The 8,859-nt window shown below is 37.6% G+C and overlaps 1 pseudogene; it reads left to right on the top strand.

Moving 5' to 3' along the window:
• Window positions 1–8,859, top strand: part of LOC129692417 (uridine 5'-monophosphate synthase-like) — a 28,149-nt pseudogene that overhangs the window by 6,294 nt on the left and 12,996 nt on the right.

The following is an 8,859-nucleotide window of genomic DNA, read 5'->3' as shown; positions in this document are numbered from 1 at the left end:
TCTATCTATCTATCTATCTATCTATCTATCTATCTATCTATCTATCTCCATCTACCTACATATCTATGTATCTTTAAGATAGATAGATAGAATGACATGATATGATGTGGATGTAATTTCGAGGCCAGGACAATATATAGACACTTCTCCATTCTGACTAGTTTGATTCACTTTGCTACTTATCTAATGGTGGTTAAGAACAATTCTAAACTACATGTTGACTGCATAGAATTTGCTTGAGAATTCCTACAATGGACCTAGATAGAGTTTCTTTCTCAGCTCCTCCACTTTAAAGAGTTGAACGCTAGTGGTTCACGCTTATGGCCTGATGGAAAGGGGGGATGTTGGCATGGTGTGTATTTAATGTACTTCCAATTCCTAAATTGCTATGAGAGTGCCATGCCAATAAGTGTCCACTGCTTTTATCAGGGTAGAGTGAAATATGGCTCTGGTCATGGGAACATAGTGGGGGGTGTTTTGGGAGGGAACTTGGCTTGGATCACCATCAGTGTGTTTTTGTCTGCATCTTTCTGCATTGATTAAGAATAATCAGCTGACTCTTCGGTGCAATATTTGCTAGGAAAAGGGTTTGAAGCAGGATAGCGTACCTTAAGTGGAGGGGCTTGAAGATAACTCAGCATGTTAGAGAGACACCACCTCATTTGTTAACTCTCTCTTCTCCTCCCCTTCCTTCCCGTCCTCTCCTTTCCCTTCCCTTTTTCCTTATTTCCTTTTAAAATAATTAAAAATTAAATTTATTAATGTGTGTGCTCATGTGTATTCACTCTCCTGCCTTAGCATGTGTGTGCTGTGGTTCACATATGAAGGTCCAAAGACAACATGAAGGAGTAGATTCTCTCTATCATGTAAGTTTTGGGGACTGAGCCCAGGAAGTTAGGCTTGGCAGCATGTGTGTACTCTATGGAGACATTTCGTTAGTCCCTTTCTTTGTCTGTCTTTCATTATTTTTTTTCTTTCCTTCCTTTCTTCTTCATTCTTTGTTTTTCTTTTTTTGAAACAAGGTCTGTGTAAGTTAGGCTGACCTTGAATTTATGAACTTCCTGCTTCAGTCTTGCAAGTTGAGGTTGCAAATATGTGCTACTGTGCCTTATGAACAAATCTTAGGGTTAAAAGAGGAAGGGGAGAAAGACATTCACTGATACTGGATCATGAGTTTCCTGTATTTGAGGTAAACATTATTCCTGAGCTTGCCAATTACACAAACAGCTTCTGAGTGTCAGTGTCCACATCGCTGGGCATGTTGAAGACTGCTTTAGTCACAATCGCCAAGTCATTTTTTTTCTAGATAATATTGTCTATCTGGAAAAATTTATGTAGAATGACTGTCACAGATTTTTCTGAACATTCTAATCAAATTTTGATCTGATTGTGGAGTTTAACATTCTGTCAACATGTCAAAGCCTGTGTTAGAAGCTCAATTATTCTCCACCAAGCAGCTCTTTTATTCCACCCTGTCTTACAGGAAGTCCCAGAAGTTCTTTGATGGGACAAAAGAATTAATGCCAAAGTTGAGTGAATTACAGCCCCTACTACCTAATTAAAATGATTTTGTGCCAGTTGCTTTTGTTGGGCAGAATCCACACATAATGTAATTTCAGTCCTGTTTGTAGGCATCCTGGGATAGATTTGAGATTGGCATTGCCATTTAAGAGGGGGTAATCAAGCAGGGCCTGGGCAGCTTCTGTGTTTCCATGAGACCTGAAAGATGACCACAGCCGAGAGGTTGCCCTGGCTGGCTGCCTCCTTTGGTAACAAGGTGGTTTGCAGGGCGCGAGTGTCAAGTCAGCCTCGGCCCCAGCCTCTCTCTGTCTAGTCTTTGGAGTGGTGCAGCTGTTGTCAGTCACAGAGGAGAACTCCAGTTATGAACGGCTTTGCTTGGCTACAGCAACATGCCTGTACACAGGGGAAGGAGAGGGAGAGGAAGATAAAAAGGGGGGAAAAAAAACCTTACAAAACCAACTCACCTAAAAAGCAAACATTTTTTTTTTTATATGCCTGGCTCTGTTCATGTATATAAAATGGACATTATGGTGGAGTGAAAAAGACCCTCGTAAAAATCTTTCTTGAAAACTATTGTTGCTGACAGCCGTGACCTCTGTGCGTCTGCATGTTTACCCATAATTCATAATTAACAAAGACATTAGAACTGCCACAGGAGAATTCTGGGCTTTATTTCTTTCTAACTGGGCAGTACCAACGCTGGAAGTGCTCCCAAATCAGTGATTTAACATTTCAGGAAATCTTGGAGAGGCAGCAGAAGCCTCCTTATATAGCTCATACGCTGGGACTTTGGCGATATGGATACGGCCGAGATAATTATTCAGCTCTCGTTATTGCTGTAGCTCCGCACCTGATCCCCGAACCATTAGAGCACTCCGCAGGTTATTACAACTATCAAACATCAAGGTCTCTTTTCTAGTCTCTTGACTATGTGGTTATCATTCTACTCCTTTTAAATCCCCCATCTGCATAGAAAGCCTCTGTGTTTTTTACTGAGCTCTGCTCACAGCTTTCCCCCCACCCTCTTCTTTATTGCTCCCCAAATAGAGCCCTTTTCTTACCAGCACATTTGCATAAAAACATAAACCTATACAAACCTCATGCCTTTCTGCTTGTATTGTTTGTATACCTTTTCTCTTGTTTGATTTTCGCTTCCAGGTTCTAGTACCCTTTAATTTGGGCAGCAAAGGCGTCAGTAGAAGGGAATTCTCTTGAGCTTAAGAAAACCGTTATATAATTTCAGATTATGGGAGTTGTCAGTGAAAATGTTTAATCTTCCACTCAGTTGAGGTCCTCTTCACTTTCTGTAAGCGTCTGTCTATTTGTACTATATGTGATACCCAAACCATTGAAGAGTATGTAAGGACAATTTGGTTAGAAAAATCTCTTTGCAGTGTGTACTTATTTAATTGGAATTTAAGATGACTCAGTCTTTGGATGAAGTATATTTTCATTTTGGGTCACAAACTAACCCTGTCATATTTTTGCTTCTAATACCCTTCTAGACAAACTAGGAGATGATCAAAACCAGACAGCCCTGCATATTCTGGGCACTGTGTCAGCTATCTGGGGGCAGACAGTCACTTATCATGATATATAAAGGTACTATTATAAATTAAGAGTCTGGAGCAGACCTCTGCGGGCTGCATCTTAAGTGAAAGCAAGATGCTATCTCCGGATGTCTTACACACTTTTCACTCCCTGTAGAAACCTTTATTTTGCATGATCTCCAACAAACACCTGTAAAAGAAGCATTCTACCCACTGTTGGCCTATCTGCAGAAAAAGCTAATTCACCAGGGGGGTGAGCAGCCACAGTCGGTATGGTGGGGCTAGGAAACATATGGCTCCCTCACTTAATATTGCTGCACAGTCATCCCACACCATATTCCCTTAAATGGGCATTAGCTCCACAGCCAAATTAGCAGGCTATAAAACATATGAAAATAAATGCTTTTTTTTTGATGTTACAAAAAAAAAATGAAACATGGTTTAGCAGTGTCTGCCCATTATCAGTATGTGCCCATTCTGTGTTCGTGAGTATAACAAATGCATTATCCTTTTTTAAAAAAAGGAAATACAGAGAACATTCAAAGACAGTTTTTCTTTTTTTAATCATAAGCAGTGAAAGCTAAGTGGCTATATGTTTTACTGCATAAGCCTATGCAGATAAGCCAATTGATTTTCTTGGCTTTTAGAAGATAATAGGTTTTTTTTGAGGAACACATTTTGTTTACCCCAAAGAGACTTTAACTATTTAAACATTATATTATTCTCCTTTGTCCATGGTGCATATGAATGTTTTCTTTAAGAGCTAAGGAATAGAGGTGTCTACACTAAATATACATCTATTAGTACAAATATGTGCCCATTGATCATCAAAAGAAATGAGTGTGCAGCATTTGCTGGAAATGGAGTTTTCTTTATGGTCAATGACCTCAGGAAGAATGCTTCACTTCAGGACTCTCCTGCTACTATGGGATCATCCCAAACACTGTCAGTGGCAACTTTTTTGCGTGTGCTTTCATACTCAACACTATACGCACCAGTTATTCTTCAGTACATGGTGAACTTCATTATTAGAAAGTTTGAGTTAAAAACCTTATTTTATTCTTAAAATTCTTACCATATATTGTCTTATTTACTGGGGAAAAGACCCAGATAATCCAAGTAGCTTGCTTAATGTCATCCAGCCATGTAGCTCATGACACCCTTTGCCTCTGATCTTTTGGCCACCTCCTCTTGCTACTATACTAAGTTGCTGCTTCCCATACTGAAATAATTCTTGATATCATCAAAGCAAGGGAAGATATTTTCAAGTTTTCTTCTAGAAGAAGTAGAGGTTTTGTGGTAACCATTCATTATCTGGATTGGTGAAAAGATGCATAAATTTGCAAGATGGTAGAGCAATAATATGGCAAAGGCTGTTTCTTTGTATGACAACCAACTGACCCCTAAACGAATTGAACCTATGACCTCTTTCCTCATTAGCTCCAGAAAAAAAAAAAAAGAAGACAACTACCCCAGAAACAATCGTTACAAGCAAGCTACAACACAAATCCCCCATGTTATTCCTTTGGGACTAATTAGAGAGCTAAAACAATGCTCTTTGAAAGACATACAAAATCATATTGCTATGTTCTTCTGAGTTGTGAATCTGGATTCCATGCAAAATTTTAAGTAGGAACAAATATATGTTGCTTTCGGGGAGAAGTTTCCAAGATTCTGTAAGATTTCCACAATGTAGGTATGTTACCCAAAATAAGTTAAAAATAACTATTGGTTCTTTAAAATAACCAATGGACTGTCATGGCATCATCATTGGTCTGGGTGTTCTACCCCAAACAAACAATTTGCATTTTGTTTTACTGAACTGGCAGGTGACAATATTTTATATTGTTGGAGAAGAAAAAAAAAAGAAAAAAGTAAAAATATACACATAGTCTTTATAATTACTTCTAAATAAGTAATACATGATTTGAATGTTACGAAAGTTCAGTTAATGTTGTTTTCAGTGAAGTTGGGTCTCATTCAAATCTTAAATGCTTTTGTGTATAATGAAAAAAATAATGTTGAGTTTTTAGTATGGGAATAAAGGAACATACAGGACAATGAAAGTGGGCCTCAGAAGAATAAAATAGTCTCATATTTGAGAGAAAGTTTCACTTAGATGATTTATAAAAAAAAACAGTACAGCCTTTCTCGTAATCATGGGGTTAAAGCGCTATAAAGAACCTTCCAGATGCACTTTGTTATCCAAGAGACAGATAGAGAGATGCCGTTCTACTGATATATTACATAAATCATGGTGCCAGCCAGAAAAACAACAGATGACCAATTTGTACAAAGCATTTTTTCCTTATGTTACATTTATTTAAAATACATTAAATCGTTGAGTTAAAATTGAGGCAGCTGGCAGTCCAGGCAACCTTATAAGATTTCTGTTTTCTGGACAAAGGCCCAGTCACATAGATAGGTGAACCGATTGGGCCAGTAAATTCACTTAGTTATATGCCAAGCCCTTGTAGATCCCAGGTAGTCCAAAATTTACCTTGCCATCCTTTCTTTCTTTTCTTTCCTTTTTCTCTATGATTCCTTTTCCTTTTCATACCTTCCCTCAACCCACCCTTCTTTCCTCCCTTTCTATAACCCTCCATTCCTTCCTTCTTTCTTAGAGGTCACCTGGAAAATAGGAAAAAAAGGATTAATACCTACTTTTTCCAAGTGAAGTTACTAGTTAATGCTGCCAACACTCAACGCAAAGAAGACCTGCAGGAGATGGAATTGGAGAAACATGGTCATTTTTCAGGGACCTCTTTTCTTGACATTGCTATGATACTTACTTGATTTTGAGGATAAAAATCTTGTCTTAGCTAGGTAGCTTTATATTAATTGATTCAAACATAACCTTAACTTATGAAACTTGTTAATGGAAATGAAATATTTGTTACATTTTTAGTCCATATTTTATTCAGATTCCCTCTCCCCCCACACACATATATTCCTATGTCTATTGACAATTGCCTTAAAAACAAGTTTTTAATAATCAGAGTAAAGACAGAGAATTCTACACTAAAAAACTTTACAATATTTTTTTCAGTTTGTTTAGTGACAGCTTCATACCATGCCATTTGACACTTTTTGTCTTAAAGAGTTCTGGTAGTTTGCAATATCTAGTTGTTTAATGAAATTAAGTATCCAAGTAATAGTTCATCGGTTTCAATAAAATGTTCTTCTTTATTGGTCAATAATCAGAAGATTTTAGTGGGAAATTCAGTATTTCAAGAAGTTAAATTTGAAATTTGAAGCTACCAAGATGATAGAATTCTATTTAAATTCATCAACTATTTTTGGGTCACTACTGTGTTCACAACATGCTAGGAACATATTTGGTAAATTTTTAAGGACTTAAATATACTTTTTCTCTTAGGAGACAAAATTAGAGCATAAGAAAAATACAAAACAAAGTCTGTTCTCTCAGTGTATGATCTCTATGGAGAGATTTGTATTTTGGGGAAATATGCAAACAATTAAAGAAAATTTCCAGACCTCAATTGGTACCAAGCTGCATTCCAAACATAATACAGACAGATATCCTTGACTGTTTAGAAGAGACAGAGGTTATGGAAGACCCTGGCTTCTAAAATACCCTGGCTTCTAGAAGTTGTCTATAAGGACCCTCATAGAAAAATGTAAGGATTGAAATACCTTCTGAGCTGTAGAGAAGATTTCGATGTCTAAGGTGGTCAGAACATTTGGTGTTAACTAACAATGTGACCATACAAATGGGTTTATTTTACCAAGCACAGGATGAATATGAAGCAAGTGTAACTAGTGAATAATTTAAAAATCTGCTAAGGTGGACATAGTGGCACACACCTTTAATTCTTGCACTCAGAAAGAGAGGCAGGAGGATTATATATTCAAGGCAATTTTGGGTTACTTCGTAAGGTTGTTTCAGATAAGAAAAATAAGAATTAGTGGATTTCCACAATGGAGAAAGACAAAAAACATGAAATATGGGAAAGATAACTCATTGTTTTTATTTTTATTTATTTTTAAATTTTATTTTTAGTATATAATAATATATTTATTTTTATTTTTAGGTTATTCACTTTGTATCCCAGCTGTAGCCTCCTTTCTCTTCCCCTCTCAATCCCGCCCTCCCTCCCTCATCTCCTCCCATGCCCCTCCCCAAGTCCACTGATAGGGGAGGTCCTTCTCCCCTTCCATCTGACCCTCTTCTATCATGTCTCATCAGGACTGACTGAATTGTCTTTCTCTGTGGCCTGGTAAGGCTGCTCCCCCACTAGGGGGAGGTGATCAAAGAGCCAGCCACTGAGTTCATGTCAGAGACAGTCCCTGTTCCCATTACTAGGAACCCATTTGGACATTGAACTGATTATGGGCTATATCTATGCAGGGGTTCTAGGTTATCTTCATTCATGGTCCGTTGTTGGAGTATCAGTCTCAGAAAAAAACCCTATGCCCAGATTTTTTGGTTCTGTTGCTCTCATTGTGGAGCTCTTGTACTATCCAGGTCTTCCTATCTCCCACTTTTTTCAGAAGATTCCCTGCACTCTGCCCAAAGTTTGGCTATGTGTCTCAGCTTCTGTTTGGATAACTTGCTGGGTGGAGTCTTTCAACAGCCCTCTGCGGTAGGCTCCTGTCCTGTTCCCTGTTTTCTCCCTCTTCCAATGTCTGTTCCCATTTGCCTTTCTGAGTGAGAATTGACCATCTTACCCAGGGTCCTCCTTCTTGCTTTGCTTCTTTAGGTATACAGAATACAGATTTTAGTATGTTTATCCTATATTATATGTCTGATATCCACTTATAAGTGAGTATATACCATGCGTGTCTTTTTCCTTCTGGGTTACCTCACTCAGGATGATTTTTTCTAGTTCCATCCATTTGCCTGCAAATTTCATGATTTCCTTGTTTTTAATTGCTGAGTAGCATTCCATTGTGTAAATGAACCACAATTTCTGTATCCATTCCTCAACTGAGGGACATCTGGGTTGGTTCCAGATTTTGGTTATTACAAATAAAGCTACTACAAACATGATTGAGCAAATGTCCTTGTTTTATACTTGAGTTTTTGTTTTTAAGAGTGTGTTTCCAAGCACTTGGGCTAACATTGTGATTTGAACATGTTTCCATCCAGAATGAACTCTAGCAAGGGCTAAGGTAAAATATACTTGACAGTCAGCTAGATCTAAATGTGCTGGAGTCCTCTTTGTAGAGTATGCTTATAGCCGAGTGTCTAGGATTTAGCACACAGAGCACAAGAATGCCCACAGTGAGTAGGACACTTGGCTTTTGAAGTATTGTTATGGTATGGCCTGGTAGAGACATGATATTATACTTTAATAAATGATAAGCATTTCCATAATGTATTCAGGAAAAAATTAGCATGGGGTAGAATAAATTAGATAATATATGTTCAAAGCATATCTGTTTATACTCTTCCCACTTGCTACAACATAATTCCATGTAACAGAAATATACTTCTCGAGGTTGGTAAAACCAGGGTTAAGGTTTTAGATAATTAGACATGTAATTTTTTAAATCCTCCATGGATGGCACCTTCTACCTGTGTCTTCATAGGGTACAGAAATATGCCTCTCCTTCAATGGACTAATTTCATTTCTTAGTCACCTTTTAAAGGTTTCTCTATATAATTTCACCACCATGGAGGTCAGGATTTTAACACAGGAATTGGGGGAGGGTGCAAACATTTAGGCCATAGCAACACACAAAATTTGTTTCTCTAGCTTTCTTTTTTTTAAAGATATGTATGTATGTATGTATGTATGTATGTATGTATGTATGTATGTAT

Source organism: Psammomys obesus, unplaced genomic scaffold (assembly GCF_907164565.1).
Source record: "Psammomys obesus unplaced genomic scaffold, mPsaObe1.curated_primary_1811, whole genome shotgun sequence".
NCBI classification, from domain to species: Eukaryota; Metazoa; Chordata; class Mammalia; order Rodentia; family Muridae; genus Psammomys; species Psammomys obesus.
The sequence above is the reverse complement of the archived record's forward strand: the minus strand, read 5'-3'. Positions and strand labels throughout refer to the sequence as shown.